The sequence below is a fragment of the Triticum aestivum genome, chromosome 7B, assembly GCF_018294505.1.
Source record: "Triticum aestivum cultivar Chinese Spring chromosome 7B, IWGSC CS RefSeq v2.1, whole genome shotgun sequence".
Taxonomy (NCBI): Eukaryota; Viridiplantae; Streptophyta; class Magnoliopsida; order Poales; family Poaceae; genus Triticum; species Triticum aestivum.
Window position 1 is genome coordinate 588,133,647 of NC_057813.1, and position 20,956 is coordinate 588,154,602.

A 20,956-nucleotide genomic window follows, 5' to 3' on the forward strand; every position below is an offset into this window, starting at 1 on the left:
TCTCTCTCTCTGCTCTCTACTCTCTCTCTCTGCTCTCTTTCTCTCTCTCGATCATCGCTCTTTCTCTCTGCTCTCTGCTCTCTCTCTCTCTCTCTGCTCTCTCTCTGCTCTCTCTCTCTCTCTCTCTCGATCAACGCCGGCGTTGAGGGCGGCGAGGCCGGCCGCCGGCGTTGAGGGCAGCGAGGCGGCGCGGTGGGCGAGGGAGGCCGGCGGGCGGCGTACTAGGGCGAAAGGGGGCGGCGGGCGCCGTACGTGGGCGAGAGGGGGCGGCGGGCGACGGCGGGCGGCGTCGAGGGCGCGGGCGACGGCGGGCGGCGTCGAGGGCGAGGTCGACGGCGGGCGGCGTCGAGGGCGAGGGCGGCAGGCCTTCGGCGTGGCAGAGAACGAGCGGAGAAATGGAGGCGACGGGTCGGGCGGTTGTATTTATAGCCCCCCCCCTTTAGTCGCGGTTGGGGAGGCGACCCGCGACTAAAGGGCCTTTAGTCGCGGTTGGGGAGGCGACCCGCGACTAAAGGACTTTTTTGGCGGGTTTTTCGTTCCCGCGCGCAACCACCTTTAGTCGCGGTTGGGCAGGCCAACCGCGACTAAAGGTATTTTCCAAATACTTTTTCTTTTTCAAAATCTTAAAAATACAAATAATATATCAAAAAATTCAGAAAAAAAAACTAATTCAATTCAAAATTCTAAAAATACAAATAATATATCAAAAAATTAAGAAAAATAAAAATAATTCAATTCAATATGTTAAAAATACAAATAATATATCAAAAAATTAAGAAAAATAGAACTAATTCAATTCAATATGTTAAAAATACAAATAATATATCAAAAAATTAAAAAAAAAAAACTAATTCAATTCAAAATGTTAAAAATACAAATAATATATCAAAAAATTCAGAAAAATAAAACTAATTCAATTCAAAATTCTAAAAATACAAATAATATATCAAAAAATTCAGAAAAATAAAACTAATTCAATTCAAAATTCTAAAAATACAAATAATATATCAAAAAATTAAGAAAAATAAAACTAATTCAATTCAAAATCTTAAAAATACAAATAATATATCAAAAAATTAAGAAAAATAAAACTAATTCAATTCAAAATGTTAAAAATACAGATAATATATCAAAAAATTCAGAAAAATAAAACTAATTCAATTCAAAATGTTAAAAATACAAATAATATATCAAAAAATTCAGAAAAATAAAACTAATTCAATTCAAAATAATATACCAGAGGCCGGTCGTCGGCTATGGTGGTACGGCCGGACTCTGCAGAGCGTCATGGACTACATCACTCCAAATTTCATGTATCATTCGAAAATGGACACCAAACACATCACGGGTAATATAATTCACATGATCCATTCAACAAAGTTTGGTACAATAAATTATTACACATCATTTCTTCCCTTGTGTCCCTGCTTGCTTACGATTGTGTCGTATCCATGGAGCATCCTCATCATTTAACTTAATGCTTGGGTCGGTGTTCACTTTGAAGGGCGGAATTTCAGCAAACATATTATAATCTTCTGACATGTCTGTCTTGTCCTCCACTCCCACGATGTTTCTTTTCCCTGAAAGAACAATGTGGCGCTTTGGATCATCGCATGATGTACTGATCGTTTCTTATCTTTCCGTTTCCTCGGTTTGCTACTCATGTCCTTCACATAGAAAACCTGAGCGACATCTTTCGCTAGGACGAATGGTTCGTCAAGGTAACCAAGATTGTTGAAATCCACCATTGTCATTCCGTATTGCTGGTCCACCTTTACCCCACCTCCTGTTAGCTTGAACCATTTGCACCGGAACAAAGGGACCTTAAAGGAGGGTCCATAGTCAAGTTCCCATATCTCCTCTATGTAACCATAATATGTGACCTTTTGCCCATTCTCGGTTGCTGCATCAAAGCGGACACCACTGTTTTGGTTGGTGCTCTTTTTATCTTGGGCGATCGTGTAAAATGTATTCCCATTTATCTCGTACCCTTGGAAAGTTGTTATAGTCGAAGATGGTGTCTTGGCCAACATGTACAGCTGATCTACAACATCATTGTCATTCATTAAATGTTTTCTCAACCAACTGCCGAAAGTCTCCATGTGGGCCTTCCTAATCCAGGATTCAGGCTTCCCCGGGTTGTCCGAGCGTAAAATATTCTTGTGTTTCTCAAAGTACGGAGCCACCAAGCTGGAATTGGTCAGTACAGTGTGGTGTGCTTCAGTCAGAGAATGGCCGTCCATACATGTCGTTGATTTCCTTCCGATCGTGCCTTTTCCACTTAGTCTCCCCTCGTGCCGCGATCGAGGAAGACCAATCGGCTTAAGGTCAGGAACAAAGTCAACACAAAACTCAATTACCTCCTCATTTCCATAGCCCTTGGCGATGCTTCCTTCTGGCCTAGCACGATTACGAACATATTTCTTTAATACTCCCATGAACCTCTCGAAGGGGAACATATTGTGTAGAAACTGACAAGACATTGGATCACATCGTTCTGTAACCGTGGTAGATCTTCTGGATTGATTACCTTCTGAGAGATTGCATTGAGGAATGCACATAGCTTCACAATGGCTACTCGAACATTTTCCGGCAGGAGCCCCCTCAAAGCAATCGGAAGCAATTGCGTCATAATCACGTGGCAGTCGTGAGACTTCAGGTTTTGGAACTTTTTCTCCGCCATGTTTATTATTCCCTTTATATTAGACGAGAATCCAGACGGGACCTTCATACTGCTCAGGCATTCAAAAAAGATGACCTTCTCTTCTTTGGTCAGAGCGTAGCTGGCACGACCTTGAAACCATTCCGGATGTCGGTCATCAGGGTCTTTCAAACGTTGTTGGTCCTGCCGTGCTTCCTTTGTATCATTTGTCTTCCATACACGCCCAAGAAGCTTAGGAGGTTCACGCAAATATTCTTCGTAATGTGCATCACGTCGATTGTAGAGCGGACTTCTAGGACTTTCCAATATTCTAGCTCCCAGAATATAGATTTCTTCTTCCACATGGCTGCGTGCCCGTCAGCTCCCTTCGGAACTGATTGTCCGCCAGGACCCTTTCCAAAGATGACTTTCAAATCCTTGACCATATCAAATACCTTAGCACCAGTGCGTTCCGCAGGCTTCGGCCGGTGATCTGCCTTGCCGTTGTAATGCTTGCCTTTCTTTCTTACTGGATGAATTTTCGGAAGAAATCGACGATGCCCAAGGTACACGTTCTTCTTACAATTTGGCAAATGTACACTTTCAGTCTCATGTAAGCAGTGCGTGCATGCATTGTATCCCTTATTTGACAGTCCCGAAAGGTTACTAAGAGCAGGCCAATCGTTGATGGTTACGAAAAGCAACGCTCGTAGGTTAAATTCCTCTTTTTTGTGCTCATCCCACACACGGACACCAGGTCTGCCCCACAGCTGTAAAAGTTCATCAACTAATGGCCTTAGGTACACATCGATGTCGTTGCCGGGTTGCTTCGGACCTTGGATGAGCACTGGCATCATAATGAACTTCCGCTTCATGCACAACCAAGGAGGAAGGTTGTAGATGCATAGAGTCACGGGCCAGGTGCTATGGCTGGAGCTCTGCTCGCCAAAAGGATTCATGCCATCTGTACTTAGACCAAATCTTATGTTCCTTGCGTCAGCTGCAAAATCTTTGAACTCTCTGTCGATCTTTCTCCATTGCGTTCCATCTGCGGTGTGTCTCAACTCCCCGTCCGACTTACGGTCCTCTTTGTGCCATCGCAACAACTTGGCATGCTCTTTGTTCCTGAACAGACGTTTCAACCGTGGTATTATAGGAGCATACCACATCACCTTGGCGGGAACCCTCTTCCTGGGTTTCCCGCCCTCAACATCGTCACCAGGGTCATCGCCTCTGATCTTATAACGCAATGCAGTGCATACCGGGCATTCATTCAAATTCTCGTATTCGCCGCGGTAGAGGATGCAGTCGTTGATGCATGCATGTATCTTCAGAACCTCTAAACCTAGAGGGCAGACAACCTTCTTTGCTTCGTACGTACTGGCGGGCAACTCGTTATTCTTTGGAAACATATTCTTCAACATTTTCAGCAAGTTTTCAAATGCCGAGTCAGCTACACCTGCTTGTGCCTTCCATTTCAGCAAATCCAGTGTGCAGCCCAGCTTTTTCAGACCATCATCGCATCCAGGGTACAACGACTTTCTGTGATCCTCTAACATGCGATCCAAATTCTCCCTCTCCTTTTCAGTTTCGTAGCGTCTCCGTGCATCAGCAATGGTCCGACCAAGATCATCAACGGTCTCATCACGTGCCTCTTCTTCACCTTCACCTTCACCTTCCCCTTCACCTTCCCCTTCACCTGCCCCTTCACCTTCCCCTTCACCTTCAGCATCCTCCATGAAAGTATCACCGAAATGAGCAAGATAGCTTTCATCGATGAAATCATCCCCTTCTTCTTCTTCTTCCATTATAACCCCTCTTTCTCCATGCTTGGTCCAACAATTATAGCTTGGCATGAAACCGTGCCGAAGCAGGTGCAGGTGAACTTCTCTTGAGGAAGAGTAACCCTTCTGATTCTTACAGTCAACACATGGACAGATAACAAAACCCTTCTGCTTGTTCGCATTAGCCACTACGAGGAAATCTTTCAAACCCGTAGTGAACTCGCGGGAGAGTCGGTTACCGTACATCCATTGCTGATTCATCTGCATTATTATAATATAAAATATATAATTAATCATCATGCATTTGTTAAAGTAACTAGCTATAAACAATAGAAATTAAACAATGAACAACACACATGCATGCATATTTTATCAATGACACACATGCATGAAAGGTTCAAGTTGCTAACCGCGATCGAGGAGGAACCTCAAGTGTGGCTCCAACACTTCATATCATGTTTGTTTCACGCTGTTGGGCATTTCATCAAACACCTTGTGTGCATAAGAGGAACCAAAAGCAAACCTACACCCCCTTGTGAAGAGAAGTGGCACCAAATGGCTAAGTGAGTGCGCTGAACTGGTATATATAGGGGAGGAGCTTTAGTCGCGGTTGGCCAGGACAACCGCGACTAAAGGCCTGTGGGCACCTTTAGTCGCGGTTGGCCTGGCCAACCGCGGCTAAAGCCCCTCACGTGCACCAGCTGGCCACCGAGCGCCCTGGCCCAAGCCTTTGGTCGCGGTTCGTCTGCCGAACCGCGACTAAAGACTTCATTAGTCGCGGTTCCTACAGTTTCGCGACTAATTTTGCTGGACGGAAGCCTCTTTTTCTACTAGTGAATGATGCTCACATAAAGTATAAGAATTGAAACATAAAGAGAGCATCATGAAGCATATGACTAGCACATTTAAGCCTAACCCACTTCCTACGCATAGGGATTTTGTGAGGAAACAACTTATGGGAACGATAATCAACTAGCATAGGAAGGTAAAACAAGCATAGCTTCAAAATTTTCAACACATAGAGAGGAAACTTGATATTATTGCAATTCCTACAAGCATATGATCCTCTCTCATAATAATTTTCAATAGCATCATGAATGAATTCAACAATATAACCAGCACCTAAAGCATTCTTTTCATGATCTACAAGCATAGAAAATTTATTACTCTCCACATAAGCAAATTTCTTCTCATGAATAATAGTGGGAGCAAACTCAACAAAATAATTATCATGTGAGGCATAATCCAATTGAAAACTAAAATCATGATGACAAGTTTCATGGTTATCATTATTCTTAATAGCATACAAGTAATCACAATAATCATCATAGATAGCAACTTTGTTCTCATAATCAATTGGAACCTCTTCCGAAATAGTGGAATCATCACTAAATAAAGTTGACACTCTTCCAAATCCACTTTCATATTCATCACAATAAGATTCAACATCCTCCAAAATAGTGGGATCATTACTTCCTAAAGTTGACACTCTTCCAAACCCACTTTCATCAATATAATCATCATAAATAGGAGGCATGCTTTCATCATAATAAATTTGCTCATCAAAACTTGGGGGACAAAAAATATCATATTCATCAAACATAGCTTCCCCAAGCTTGTGGCTTTGCATATCATTAGCATCATGAATATTCAAGGAGTTCATACTAATAACATTGCAATCATGCTCATCATTCAAATATTTAGTGACAAACATTTTATAGATTTCTTCTTCTCTCACTTGAGGACAATTTTCCTTACCATCATTCTCACGAAAGATATTAAAAAGATGAAGTGTATGAGACAAACTCAATTCCATTTTTTTGTAGTTTTCTTTTATAGACTAAACTAGTGATAAAACAAGAAACAAAAAGATTCGATTGCATGATCTAAAGATATACCTTCAAGAACTCACCTCCCTGAAAACGGCGCCAGAAAAGAGCTTGATGTATACTACACAACCATCTTCTTGTAGACGTTGTTGGGCCTGCAAGTGCACATGTTTGTAGGACAGTAGCAAATTTCCCTCAAGTGGATGACCTATGGTTTATCAATCCGTAGGAGGCGTAGGATGAAGATGGTCTCTATCAAACAACCCTGCAACCAAATAACAAAGAGTCTCTTGTGTCCCCAACACACCCAATACAATGGTAAATTGTATAGGTGCACTAGTGTCACGCCCAAGATGCGACCCTATCCTAAAGGAACTCGAAGGTCCCACCAAGGATAGAAGCGCATCTTGAAGACGCTTTTGCAAGGTGGATATCATTACATTAACATTACATAATAGTGGGGATACATCCAATACATCCAATGACACATGAATACAACAATATATCATACATGAGAACGACATCCAACTACAGATGAAACACAAATATAAGCTCAAACAACATCCACCCTGCTAGCCCAGGCTGACGACCTGGAACCTATCCCCTGATTGAAGAAGAAGCAGAAGAGAACTCCAAAACAAGCAAACATCGCTCTCGCATCATGATCATCGCATAACCTGTACCTGCATCTGTTATTGTAGTAATCTGTGAGCCACGAGGACTCATCAATCCCATTACCATGGGTATCAAGACTAGCAAAGCTTAACGGGAAATGAAGGGGTAAAGTGGTGAGGTTGCAGCAGTGACTAAGCATGATATGGTGGCTAACATACGCAAGTAAGAGCGAGAAGAGAACAAACGGAACGGTCGTGAAGCTAGCAATGATCAAGAGGTGATCCTGAACTCCTACTTACGTCAAACATAACCCAAAACCGCGTTCACTTCCCGGACTCCGCCGAGAAGAGACCATCACGGCTACACACGCGGTTGATGCGTTTTAATTCGAATCTGGTGTCAAGTTATCTACAACCGGGCATTAACAAATTCCCATCTACCACATAACCGCGGGCATGGCTCTCGAAAGTTAATACCCTGCAGGGGTGTCCCAACTTAGCCCATGATAAGCTCTCGCGATCAACGAAGGATATTCCTTCTTCCAGGAAGACCCAATCAGTCTCGGAATCCCGGTTACAAGACATTTCGACAATGGTAAAACAAGACCAGCAAAGCCACCCGATGTGTCGACAATCCCGATAGGAGTCGCACATATCTCGTTCTCAGGACACACCGGATAAGCGAAGCGTACAGGTATCGACGTAACCCAAGTTGCCAAGGGATGGTCCCGCACGGTGCTCTAGTTTGGACCAACACTTAGACAAGCATTGGCCCGGGGAGCTAAAATAAGATGACCCTTGGGTTAATTACTCCCAAGGGAAAGGTATAGGTGGTAGGAAAATGGTAAAACCAATGTTGGGCCTTGCTGGAGGAGTTTTATTCAAGGCGAACTATCAAGGGGGTCCCATAAATCACCCAACCGCGTTAGGGATGCAAAATACGAGAACATAATACCGATATGACGGAAACTAGGGCGGCAAGAGTGGAACAAAACACCAGGCATAAGGACGAGCCTTCCACCCTTTACCAAGTATATAGATGCATTAAATATTATAAGAGATATTGTGATATCCCAACATAATCCTGTCCATCATGGAGCAAACTTCAACTTCACCTGCAACTAACAATGATATAAGAGGGGCTGAGCAAAAGCGGTAACATAGCCAAACAACGGTTTGCTAGGAAGGGTGAAAAGGTTAGAGGCAGACATGGCAATTTGGGAGGCTTGAAGAGCAATTGATAGGAAGCGCAGCATAGCGATAGAACGAAGCAACTAGCATAGCAATGATAGTAGTGAGATCCAGGGTAGCGGTCATCTTGCCTGAAATCCCGCAAAGAAGAAGAATGAGTGCATGAAGAAGATGAAGCCATGAAGACAAACCAAGTGTAGATGAACGAATCCTCACGATCGCAACGAAACAGGAACTATCGAGAAGAAGCACACAACATAGTAAACACACCACACATAAAAATGACAAGATGCTCAACCAAGCATGATGCAAGACAAGGCTACATGAAGCTACTCATGGCAAGAGATGATGCATACAAGAGCAACACATCAAAGCAAGGTTAAATGAGGCCGGAAACAACATATAACAAATCTGGTAAGTCCTCATATGCAAATTTCGAAATTGGTCCAGATCTGAATAAACCTTATGTTCAAGTAGTTAAACGGCAAGTTAAGATGCACCAAGATGATCTACACGAGATTCTAGTCAAGTTACATATAAAGTTTATTTAATTAGGAGCTACGGCCTAGAAGATATGAGCAAAACAAGTTAAACATGGCATTGATGCAAAATGCATACAAACATCAAGCAAACACTCCCAAAACAAGGATTCAACAAGGTAATATGAAACTACATGCAATTCTAAGCAATTTTCATATAGAGCACACTCAAAACGGAGCAACGGTGCAACACACACTCTATACTAGTTTAAATGACAAGCTGTCCAAAACAGCAACTAGGCATCTAGCAAACATCCAAACAATATGCTACAGCATCTCAACATAAGAACAAAAGGCATGGGCATGATGTACAGGTAATGCACGACAAAACATGAACACTGAGCTATCTCCAAAAATCACTAGAACATGCTCAAAAACACATGGCAAGATTGCAAATAATAACAGTTTACAGGCTTAGCAGAAATAACATCAGGTTGTAATGTTTAGAGCTATCAAACAACATGTTACAGCAAGATATCATGTCAAAACAAGGCATGGCATGCTAGTCCTAAAGACAAAGAACAAAACTCCTTTACTGACCATAAGCCAAAAAGGATCAGAAGATATGATGCCACCCATGTGAACATGGCAAATGATATGACAGATTCAAACATGGCAGGAACAACGATAAGTAGGCATGTTGGTGAGCTTGTACCACTCACCACAGAGCAATACATGGCATGACAAGGTGACCAACAATAAGAATATATGTTTAAGAAGCTAAGAATGGCAAGAACAAGTTCATAGGGTGCACGTATCACTAGCAAAGCTCATGGCAAAACTAAACTTAATGTTAACAGGCTGACAGCAACACTATTTAGCAATTTGAGAGCAAGATTACAACATGCTACAGCAGGCTATAAATGCAACCAGGGGCATGGATGGATAGATCATGACATGTAGAACAAAACATCCTTTGTGAACATCTCCAGATTATGCACAGAATGACTTGTAGCAGCAGGTTTACATAGCATCACGAAATAACAGATTCAGCATAGCAAAACAGTAACAGCAAGTACCCTACTTAACAAGCTCGATGCACTCACTACAATACTCACAAAAATACATGGATTGCACCTATGTAAAGAGGGAATGATGTAGTTCAAAACACATGTAGAGATCATGCTCATAGGATGCACACATCAAATGCAACGAAAATGACAAATCTCCAAGTTATAACAGTTTCAGCAGATTAACATCATATAGCAATCTTGCAACGATGATACTAGCATCAATATGATCTCAAACAAGCATGGCAAAATGGAACAAAATGAATAGCATCTCATGATGAACATTTTGATATATCATGCGCATGAAACAGAGCTACGGATGCAGAGTTATGGCATGCTAAACAGGGCACCATAATGCTGAAAAGATTAGGAACTTAGCAGAAAACGAGGGGGGGAAGTCAACCTCCAGATCTGGATCGGGATGCGGATCGAGGCGGGTCGGGCTCGCCGGAGTAGGGCGCCGGAGTTGGGGAGGAAGACGGAGCAGAGGGGCTCGGGGAGGCGCCCGGAGGCCGAGGTTGGCGGAGGAGTGGCGAAGGGTGGCGGGGTCGCGCGGCCACCGGAGGGAGGCGTGGGGCCACGACGGCGGCGACAGGCGGGACTCGCGCGAGTGCGTGCAGGCCTTGGCCGCAGCGGCTATGAGGGCGGAGCGGAGGACGGGCGGCGGCGGAGGACGGGCGGCGCGGAGGAGCCGGGGGAGCGGGCTGGCGGCGGCGGCCGACCGGGCCTGGAGGGCCGCGGCTGGGCCCAGCGGGCCCGCGCGGTGGAGACGACGGTAGCGACACGTGGCGCTGTGTGGTTGGCTGGGGAGTCGGTGGCGGACGTGTCCGGCGCGGGATAGATGTGTCCAGTGGCGCGAGAAGGATGGAGCTAGGGTTTGGACTGCGAGATTTTCGGGGGAGGCACATATTTATAGGTAGAGGGAGCTAGGAGAGTCCAAATGAGGTGCGGTTTTCGCCCACACGATCGTGATCGGATGACCGAGAGCATGGAGGGGGTTAGGAGGGGTTATTGGGCCAGTTTAGAGGGGTGCTGGGCTGCAAAGAGAGAGGGGTTTTCGGGGAACGCGGTTAACTGTTGGGGCATCAAACAACCTCCAAATGGAACAAAATTTGACGGGCGGTCTACCGGTGCTATACCAAGGCCACTCGGCAAATCTCGGCCCATTCCGAGAATGTTTTTATCTCACTCACGAAACAAGGTCTGAGAGGCGCAACGGACGCGTGCGAGTGTGGTTGGGCCCAGAACGGACAACGGAGAGAACCAGGGGAACCCGAACGGATGCAAGTTTTGAAAAACATGCAGATGAAATGCAGATGATGACATGGCAAAATGCAACACCCAAACAAATGACATGGCAACACCGACGACTAACTGGAAGACACCTGGCGCATCGAATCCGGGGCATTACAACACTCCTCCACTAACAAGAGATCTCGTCCCGAGATCTTAGGACCGAGACGGAAGAGAAAGAGGAAGAGGTGAAGTAAGAACGCAAGAGAGAAGATGAACAAAGTCGAGAGCACTCGGTTAGAAAAGATGAACGACGACTATGATGAGAATCAAAGCTCATGGAAGCAAGATAGACTCTGAAATCACTCCGGTTAGGCAAGGCAGAAAAGAATAAGCACGAAAGAATTTGGACAGCACTCCGGCTGAAAATGGAAGGAATAGAACATGAACTCCACAAGATGGGATGGCACTTGACGAGAATCAAAAGAACGGACACTTGACGAGATGACCAACGCAATGCCTCCGAAAGAATTGAAAGAATGGAATGAAAAGAACTTAGAAAGAAGGATTGAATGGAGTTGTTGGGAAAATCAACAACAAAGAACAAGCTTGTTGTGGACTTATCAAAACAACTCAAAACTCGAGGTGAAATTATGCCACAACCAAATGCTTGAATATCTGGGAATAACGAAGAAATGCAAAACTACACTTGAAAAGAATACGGAGAATTAATTGCACTTCGAGACGCGAGAAGAAAAGATACTTGAACTCCACCAACAAGAATCTTGATGAACTCTTGAAAGAATGAATTAAATCATGAAGAACCACCATGAAGAACTCCGGTGACAAAAGGATGATGAGATAGAATGAAGGAAGAAAGAATAAGATGAGCCTTCCTATGATTTAGATGGGGATTCCGATGAAATGGCCGAGGAAATTTGAACTCCGGAAAAGAAAAGATGAAAACACTTGGAACTAGAATTTATTCATCAAGAACAAACTCCGAAGGAAGGGATTACTCACTTGGATGAAATAAGAATAAGATTTATTGTATGCTTATCCTTCATCAAATTAAATTGATGACAAGCAATGGATTTTTCATACTACTTATTCTTCTTGAAAAGGATTGAGAACTGACATAATGCAAGCTTGAGAAGGTCTTCATGAACCACCGGTAGGATTGAAAGAACGAATGGATTAAAATGATAATCAAGGAAAAAGAATCTTGAACGAACCACCGTAAGAATTCGAAAATGACTGACGAAAGAGAATGAATCACCGGGAAGACTTAGAAGAACAATTATGCTCGAGGGGATTTAGATGCACAAGAACGAAGAGATAATGAGCTGATTAAAGAACACTTGATAGATGCGCCGGGGTAATTGGATAACGGCAGCTGAAATGTGAGGACGAAGAATTCTTATGGAACGATGGCCTCCGGTGAAAAGAAATAGAAAAACAACTCCTGACATACTCCAGATGGTTAAGAAAAGAATATCTGGCAAATGGAATAATTCGCGAGGATAACATGAAGCTAGAACCACGAAACTTCGAGAGAACGGACAAGATTTAGAGGGAAAACTCTTCTTAGATCTTCAAATAACAACGGAAAACACCAACAAAATTACTGAGATACTCCGAGAGAATGAAAAAGAGGAAGGGTTGAACCAAAGATGAAAAGAATTTGAAAGCGAACTTGGAGATGGCATCTGACTGATGAAATTCATTCTTACATCAAACTCGAAAAGAATTAGGAATGGCTCCGGAATAATTAGAAGAGTGAGGTAAGATCCTGGGAAAAGACCTATGGGTTAGGGCCCACTAGAGAGAAAACACCGTTGGAAAAAATTGTTGAACAGATAGATGATGCACCGGAACAATTGAAATATTTAAATGAGGTGACAACCTCGAATTAATTGGAACACAAACGAATCTCCTGAGATGTCTTGAGCACTCCGGAAGGATAAACTGGTGAGAGGCGAACGAGCAGGGGAAACACTTGATCCAAGGAAAAGAATATGATCAACCCGAAAAACTTGAGTTGAGTCCACCGAAAAAGAAAAAGAGAAGAAGAATGTCGAACAAAAGAGAATTCACCGGTTGAGACAATTGAGGAAAGACTGAAGATACTCCGCACGAATGAAATTTATGCTTTAAACAGACTCAGGCTCCAGGAAGAAGAGGGTGGGAGGGCGGGAAAACAAAGGAAACTTGGAAGGGAAAAATCCGATGAATAACTTCAAGAGGAAATACCGGTTGACAGAATGCAAATGCTACACACGAGTAGGATGGATACTTGATTACGGACTCCGGCTCCGAGAAGAAAAGGGGTGGGCGGGTGGGAAAAGAAAACAACTGAGGATTGATCTTGCGAGAACAAGGAGGTCGAATCGACTTGACGAGAAAATGCACCAGATGAAAAGAGCTGAGACCCAACGATCGGAAAACCAACTACGTGATCCTAAAGAAAAATTTGAAGGGGAAGAGGAGTAACTCAAAACACCTATGTCAAGATTCCTCACCAGAGCGACGAAGGGGCTGAGGAGTAAAAAGAATTCCTACTCTCTGATATAACAAGACTCCAAAAACAGTTTTCTTCTAGACTCGACATCGGCCAAACTACACGATCAATCAAGGGGGCTCCTAGGGTCGGTCGAGGCTCTGATACCAACTTGTCACGCCCAAGATGCGACCCTATCCTAAAGGAACTCGAAGGTCCCACCAAGGATAGAAGCGCATCTTGAAGACGCTTTTGCAAGGTGGATATCATTATATCAACATTACATAATAGTGGGGATACATCCAATACATCCAATGACACATGAATACAACAATATATCATACATGAGAACGACATTCGACTACGGATGAAACACAAACAGAAGCTCAAACGACATCCACCCTGCTAGCCCAGGCTGCCGACCTGGAACCTATCCCCTGATCAAAGAAGAAGCAAAAGAAGAACTCCAAAACAAGCAAACATCGCTCTCGCGTCATGATCATCGCATAACCTGTACCTGCAACTGTTGTTATAGTAATTTGTGAGCCACGAGGACTCAGCAATCCCATTAGCATGGTTATCAAGACTAGCAAAGCTTAACGGGAAAGGAAGGGGTAAAGTAGTGAGGTTGCAGCAGCGACTAAGCATGATATGGTGGCTAACATACGCAAGTAAGAGGGAGAAGAGAACAAACAGAATGGTCGTGAAGCTAGCAATGATCAAGAGGTGATCCTGAACTCCTACTTACATCAAACATAACCCAAAACCGTGTTCACTTCCCGGACTCCGCCGAGAAGAGACCATCACGGCTACACACGCGGTTGATGCGTTTTAATTCGAATCTGGTGTCAAGTTATCTACAACTGGACATTAACAAATTCCCATCTGCCACATAACCGCGGGCATGGCTCTCGAAAGTTAATACCCTGCAGGGGTGTCCCAACTTAGCCCATGATAAGCTCTCGCGATCAACGAAGGATATTCCTTCTCCTAGGAAGACACGATCAGTCTCGGAATCACAGTTACAAGACATTTCGACAATGGTAAAACAAGACCAGCAAAGCCGCCCGATGTGTCGACAATCCCGATAGGAGTCGCATGTATCTCGTTCTCAGGACACACCGGATAAGCGAAGCGTACAGGTACCGACGTAACCCAAGTTGCCAAGGGATGGTCCCACACGGTGCTCTAGTTTGGACCAACACTTAGACAAGCATTGGCCCAGGGGGCTAAAATAAGATGACCCTCGGGTTAATTACTCCCAAGGAAAAGGTATAGGTGGTAGGCAAATTGTAAAACCAATGTTGGGCCTTGCTGGAGGAGTTTTATTCAAGGCGAACTGTCAAGGGGGTCCCATAAATCACCCAACCGCGTTACGGACGCAAAATCCGGGAACATAATACCGATATGACGGAAACTAGGGCAACAAGAGTGGAACAAAACACCAGGCATAAGGCCAAGCCTTCCACCCTTTACCAAGTATATAGATGCATTAAATATTATAAGATATATTGTGATATCCCAACATAATCCTGTCCATCATGGAGCAAACTTCAACTTCACCTGCAACTAAAAATGCTATAAGAGGGGAAGAGAAAAAGCGGTAACATAGACAAACAATGGTTTGCTAGGAAGGGTGAAAAGGTTAGAGGCTGACATGGCAATTTGGAAGGCTTGAAGAGCAATTGATAGGAAGCGCACCATAGCGATAGAACGAAGCAACTAGCATAGCAATGATAGTAGTGAGATCTAGGGTAGCGGTCATCTTGTCTGAAATCCCGCAAGGAAGAAGAATGAGTCCATGAAGAAGATGAAGCCATGAAGATGAACCAAGCGTAGACGAACGAATCCTCACGATCGCAACGAAACGGGAACTATCGAGAAGAAGGACACAACATAGTAAACACACCACACATAAACATGACAAGATGCTCAACCAAGCATGATGCAAGATAAGGCTACATGAAGCTACTCATGGCAAGAGATGATGCATACAAGAGCAACACATCAAAGCAAGGTTAAATGAGGCAAGAAACAAGATACAACAAATCCGGTAAGTCCTCATATGCAAATTTCGAAATTGGTCCAGATCTGAATAAACCTTATGTTCAAGTAGTTAAACAGCAAGTTAATATGCACCAAGATGATCTACACGAGATTCTAGTCAAGTTATATATAAAGTTCATTTAATTCGGAGCTACGGCCTAGAAGATATGAGCAAAACAAATTAAACATGGAATTGATGCAAAATGCATACAAACATCAAGCAAACACTCTCAAAACAAGGATGCAACAAGGTAATATGAAACTACATGCAATTCTAAGCAAGTTTCATATAGAGCACACTCAAAACGGAGCAACGGTGCAACACATACACTCTATACAAGTTTAAAGGACAAGCTGCCCAAAACAGCAACTAGGCATCTAGCAAGCATCCAAACAATATGCTACAGTATCTCAACATAAGAACAAAAGGCATGGACATGATGTACATGTAATGCATGACAAAACATGAACATTGAGCTATCTCCAGAAATCACTAGAACATGCTCAAAAACACATGACAAGATTGCAAATAATAACAGTTTACAGGCTTAGCAGAAATAACATTAGGTTGCAATGTTTAGAGCTATCAAACAACATATTACACCAAGATATCATGGCAAAAAAAAAGACATGACATTCTAGTCCTAAAGACAAAGAACAAAACTCCTTTACTGACCATGAGCCAAAAAGGATCAGAAGATATGATGGCACCCATGTGAACAAGGCAAATGATATGACAGATTCAAACATGGCAGGAACAATGATAAGTAGGCATGTTGGTGAGCTTGTACCACTCACCACAGAGCAATACATGGCATGCCAAGGTTACCAACAATAATAATACATGTTTAACAAGCTAAGAATGGCTAGAACAAGTTCATAGGGTGCATGGATCACTAGCAATGCTCATGGCAAAACTGAACTTAACGTTAACAGGTTGACAGCAACATTATTTAGCAATTTGAGAGCAAGATTACAACAAGATACAGCAGGCTATAAATGCAACCAGGGGCATGGATGGATAGAGCATGACATGTAGAACAAAACATCCTTTGCGAACATCTCCAGATTGTGCATAGAATGACTTGTAGCAGCAGATTTACATAGCATCACGAAATAACAGATTCAGCCTAGCAAAACAGTAACAGCAAGTACCCTACTTAACAAGCCCGATGCACTCACTACAAGACTCAGAAAAATACATGGATTGCACCTATGTAAATATGGCATGATGTAGTTCAAAACACATGTATAGCTCATGCTCATAGGATGAACACATCAAATGCAACGAAAATGACAAATCACCAAGTTATAACAGTTTCAGCAGATTAACATCATATAGCACTCTTGCAACGATGATACGGGCATCAATATGATCTCAAACAAGCATGGCACAATGGAACAAAATGAAGAGTCTCTCATTATGAACATTTTGATATATCATGCGCATGAAACGGAGCTACGGATGCAGAGTTATGGCATGCTAAACAGGGCACAATAATGCTGAAAAGATTAGGAACTTGGCAGAAAACGAGGGGGGGAAGTCAACCTCCAGATCTGGATCGGGATGCGGATCGAGGCGGGCCGGGCTCGCCGGAGCAGGGCGCCGGAGTTGGGGAGGAAGACGGAGCAGAGGGGCTCGGGGAGGCACGTGGAGGCCGAGGTCGACGGAGGAGCGGCGAAGGGCGGCGAGGTCGCGCGGCCACCGGAGGGAGGCGCGGGGCCACGGCGGCGGCGACCGGCCAGACTCGCGCGGGCGCGCGCGGGCCTTGGCCGCGGCGACGGTGAGCGCGGAGCGGAGGACGGGCGGCGTGAAGGAGCCGGGGGAGCGGGCTGGCGGCGGCGGCCGACCGGGCCGGGAGGGCCGCGGCTGGGCTTGGCGGGCCCGCGCGATGGAGGCACGGTGGAGACGGCAGCGGCAACACACGGCGCTGTGTGGTTGGCTGGGGAGTCGGCAGCGGACGTGTCCGGCATGGGATGGATGTGTCCGGCGGTGCGAGGAGGATGGAGCTAGGGTTTGGACTGCGAGATTTTCGGGGGAGGCACATATTTATAGGTAGAGGGAGCTAGAAGAGTCCTAATGAGGTGCGGTTTTCGCCCACACGATCGTGATCGGACGACCGAGAGCATGGAGGGGGTTAGGAGGGGTTATTGGGACACTTTAGAGGGGTGTTGGGCTGCAAAGAGAGAGGAGTTTTCGGGGGACGCGGTTAATCGTTGGGGCATCAAACGACCTCCAAATAGAACGAAATTTGACGGGCGGTCTACTGGTGCTATACCAAGGCCACTCAGAAAATCTCGGCCCATTCCGAGAATGTTTTTATCCCACTCACGGAACAAGGTCTGAGAGGCGCGACGGACGCGTGCGAGTGTGGTTGGGCTCAGAACGGACAACGGAGAGAACCAGGGGAACCCGAACGGATGCAAGTTTTGAAAAACATGTGAATGAAATGCAGATGATGACATGGCAAAATGCAACACACAAACAAATGACATGGCAACACCGACGAGTAACTGGAAGACACCTGGCGCATCGAATCCGGGGCGTTACAACTAGTTCGGTGAAGAGATGGTGATACAAGTGCAATATGGATGGTAGATAAAGGTATTTTTAATCTGAAATTATAAAAACAGCAAGGTAGCAAGCGATAAAAGTGAGCGTAAATGGTATTGCAATGCTAGGAAACAAGGCCTAGGATTCATACTTTCACTAGTGCAAGTTCTCTCAACAATAATAACATAGATAGATCATATAACAATCCCTCAATATGCAACAAAGAGTCACTCCAAAGCCACTAATAGTGGAGAACAAAGGAAGAGATTATGGTAGGGTACGAAACCACCTCAAAGTTATTCTTTTAGATCAATATATTCAAGAGTTCGTACTAGAATAACACCTTAAGACACAAATCAACCAAAACCCTAATGTCACCTAGATACTCCATTGTCACCTCAAGTATCCGTGGGCATGATTATATGATATGCATCACACAATCTAAGATACATCTATTCAACCAACACAAAGTACTTCAAAGAGTGCCCCAAAGTTTCTACCGGAGAGTCAAGAACGTGTGCCAACCCCTACGCATAGGTTCATGGGCGGAACCCGCAAGTTGGTCACCAAAACATACATCAAGTGGCACATGATATCCCATTGTCACCACAGATAAGCACGGCAAGACATACATCAAGTGTTCTCATAAAAGACTCAATCCGATAAGATAATTTCAAAGGGAAAACTCAATTCATCACAAGAGAGTAGAGGGGGAGATACATCATAAGATCCAACTACAATAGCAAAGCTCGGGATACATCAAGATCGTGCCATAGAGGGAACACGAGAGAGAGAGATCAAACACATAGCTACTGGTACATACCCTCAGTCCCGAGGGTGAACTACTCCCTCCTCGTCATGGATAGCGTCGGGATGATGAAGATGGCCACCGGTGAAGGATCCCCCCTCTAGTAGGGTGCCGGGAAGGGCTCCCGAGAGGTTTCTTGTGGCTACAGAGGCTTGCGGCGGTGGAACTCCCGATCTATCTTGATATTCGATGTTTTTAGGGTACGAGAGAATATATAGGCGAAAGAAGTCGGTCGGGGGTGCTCGAGGGGTCCATGAGACAGGGGGCACGCCCAGTAGGGGGGGGCGCACCCCCCTATCTCCTGGGCTCCTCGAGTATCTTCTGACGTGAACTCCAAGTATCCAGGATGATATTCTTCCAAAAAAATCACGTTGCCGAAGGTTTCATTCCATTTGGACTCCGTTTGATTTTCCTTTTCTTCGAAATATTGAAACAGGCAATAAAACATCAATATGGGTTGGGCCTCCGGTTAATAGGTTAGTCCCAAAAGTAATATAAAAGTGTATAATAAAGCCCATAATCATTCAAAACATGTAATATAATAGCATGGAACAATAAAAAATTATAGATACGTTGGAGACGTATCACCGCCGCCTGCGCCGAGAGTGCGACCGCTTATGTCGAGAGTGCCGCTGCATCCGCATTGAGCGCGGCCGCTTCCGCCGAGAGGGCGTCTGCGGCAGCTGCAGCAGCCGAGACGGCTGCAAACACCGAGAGCGCTCGAGCTGCCGTCCGCGCCGCCAATGTCGCCCTGGCCCGGTCGAGGCCATCCACGCCAAGATATTACAGGCCACCTTGGAATCCAGCATGGAACCCATGTCCAAAAAAGCGGCGGTGGCCATGGAGCACCAGCTTCCTCATGAGGCCGTCGAGCGGTAGCTGGAGATGCAGGAGGCGGCGGAGATCGAGGAGCGCCGGGAGGAGGAGTTGCGCGTGGCCCAGGTCGAGGTAGAGAAGAGTCTGTCCGTCAAGGAATCGGCGGTGGAGTACCAACGCGAGCTCTGACGCATCCACTACTACGAGTACTACAACCTTGAGGGCGGGGCCGAGGACGAGGCGCGGTCGACTTCAGCAGGGGGGCGCGGAGTCCACCAACAGCGGCATGTCGCCAGGACAAGTCATCAACGTATCATCTCAGACCTGCGATGCATAGGCCGGCGCGACGGCGGATTTGTTAAAATTATTTATACTTAGGCTTTGTTTTTAATGCTGGTCTTTTGTTAGACCAATGTTTAGGTGAGACTGTCTCTATTTAATTACTAAAATTTCTCGATTCAGTAAATCTGGTCTGTGTGCTGTACGCTCTTTTGTGTGCCTAAATTAGCAAGCGATGTTAAATTATGCAATGACATACGCGGGGAAATTTCCACCAAAGTTTCAATTATCAAACTCATCCCATGCGTGTTAAGCAGAAAAATCTTTTGCGATGCACACTATCGTTCAAAGTGAATGGTGTCTGGCGGCATTGCGCGCAAAGTTTCCATCCACATTTCGAATTTTTTGGCCTACCACCGAAATATCTACCATCCCCCTCCCCATCCCCTTTTCTCCCTGACCACAAGTCTCATTCCCCCCGTTTCCCCTTCCTTCCTTCCTAAGATATAGCCGCTTCCTCGCTTGGTTCCTCGCTCTCGTCGTCTCGCATCCTACCGCTAGGGTCGCCATGGTCTTCTTCAAAGACCTCTCCAGCGATTCCTCCTCCGACGACGACTCCTTCACCATCCGGGTATGCCTCTCTTATCTCTCTCGGGCTATGACTTGGAATGAAGGATTTTTACCTGACAGTCAATTTGAGTCATTTCTTCCTCTTGTAGTTCCCTAGGACCATGAGTTGCAATGAATAAGTGGGGTGGCTGAAGATCTGTCTGCTCGTTGTCACCATCAATCTCTATGCGTGAAGCTAGTTGCGTTTGAATCTGTGGACAATGGGATAAAGTTTCTGGCATGTGCAGAGAAAGTTAGACCCTCCTTCGTTGTTACATATCATTTGTTAGATGTGATTCATACACTATCACGGTCCCAACCCATTCATACCACACCTTCAACCAAACGCATCCTAAGACAATGTCACAGTTTGTACCTAGTATCTAAAAATGTTGCCATATCATCGACGGTGCCATTAGAAAATTATTTGGCACTGTTTCAGCCGTTTTTGGGGCCAACTTATCCACACATCCGAGTAGCCAAGCAGTAAAATACTAAATCTT

The 20,956-nt window shown here is 44.9% G+C and overlaps 1 pseudogene; it reads right to left on the reverse strand.

Moving 5' to 3' along the window:
• Positions 1-1,449: 1,449 nt before the first annotated feature.
• Positions 1,450-4,671, reverse strand: LOC123161359 (uncharacterized; annotated as a pseudogene).
• Between the last annotated feature and the right edge of the window lie 16,285 nt (positions 4,672-20,956).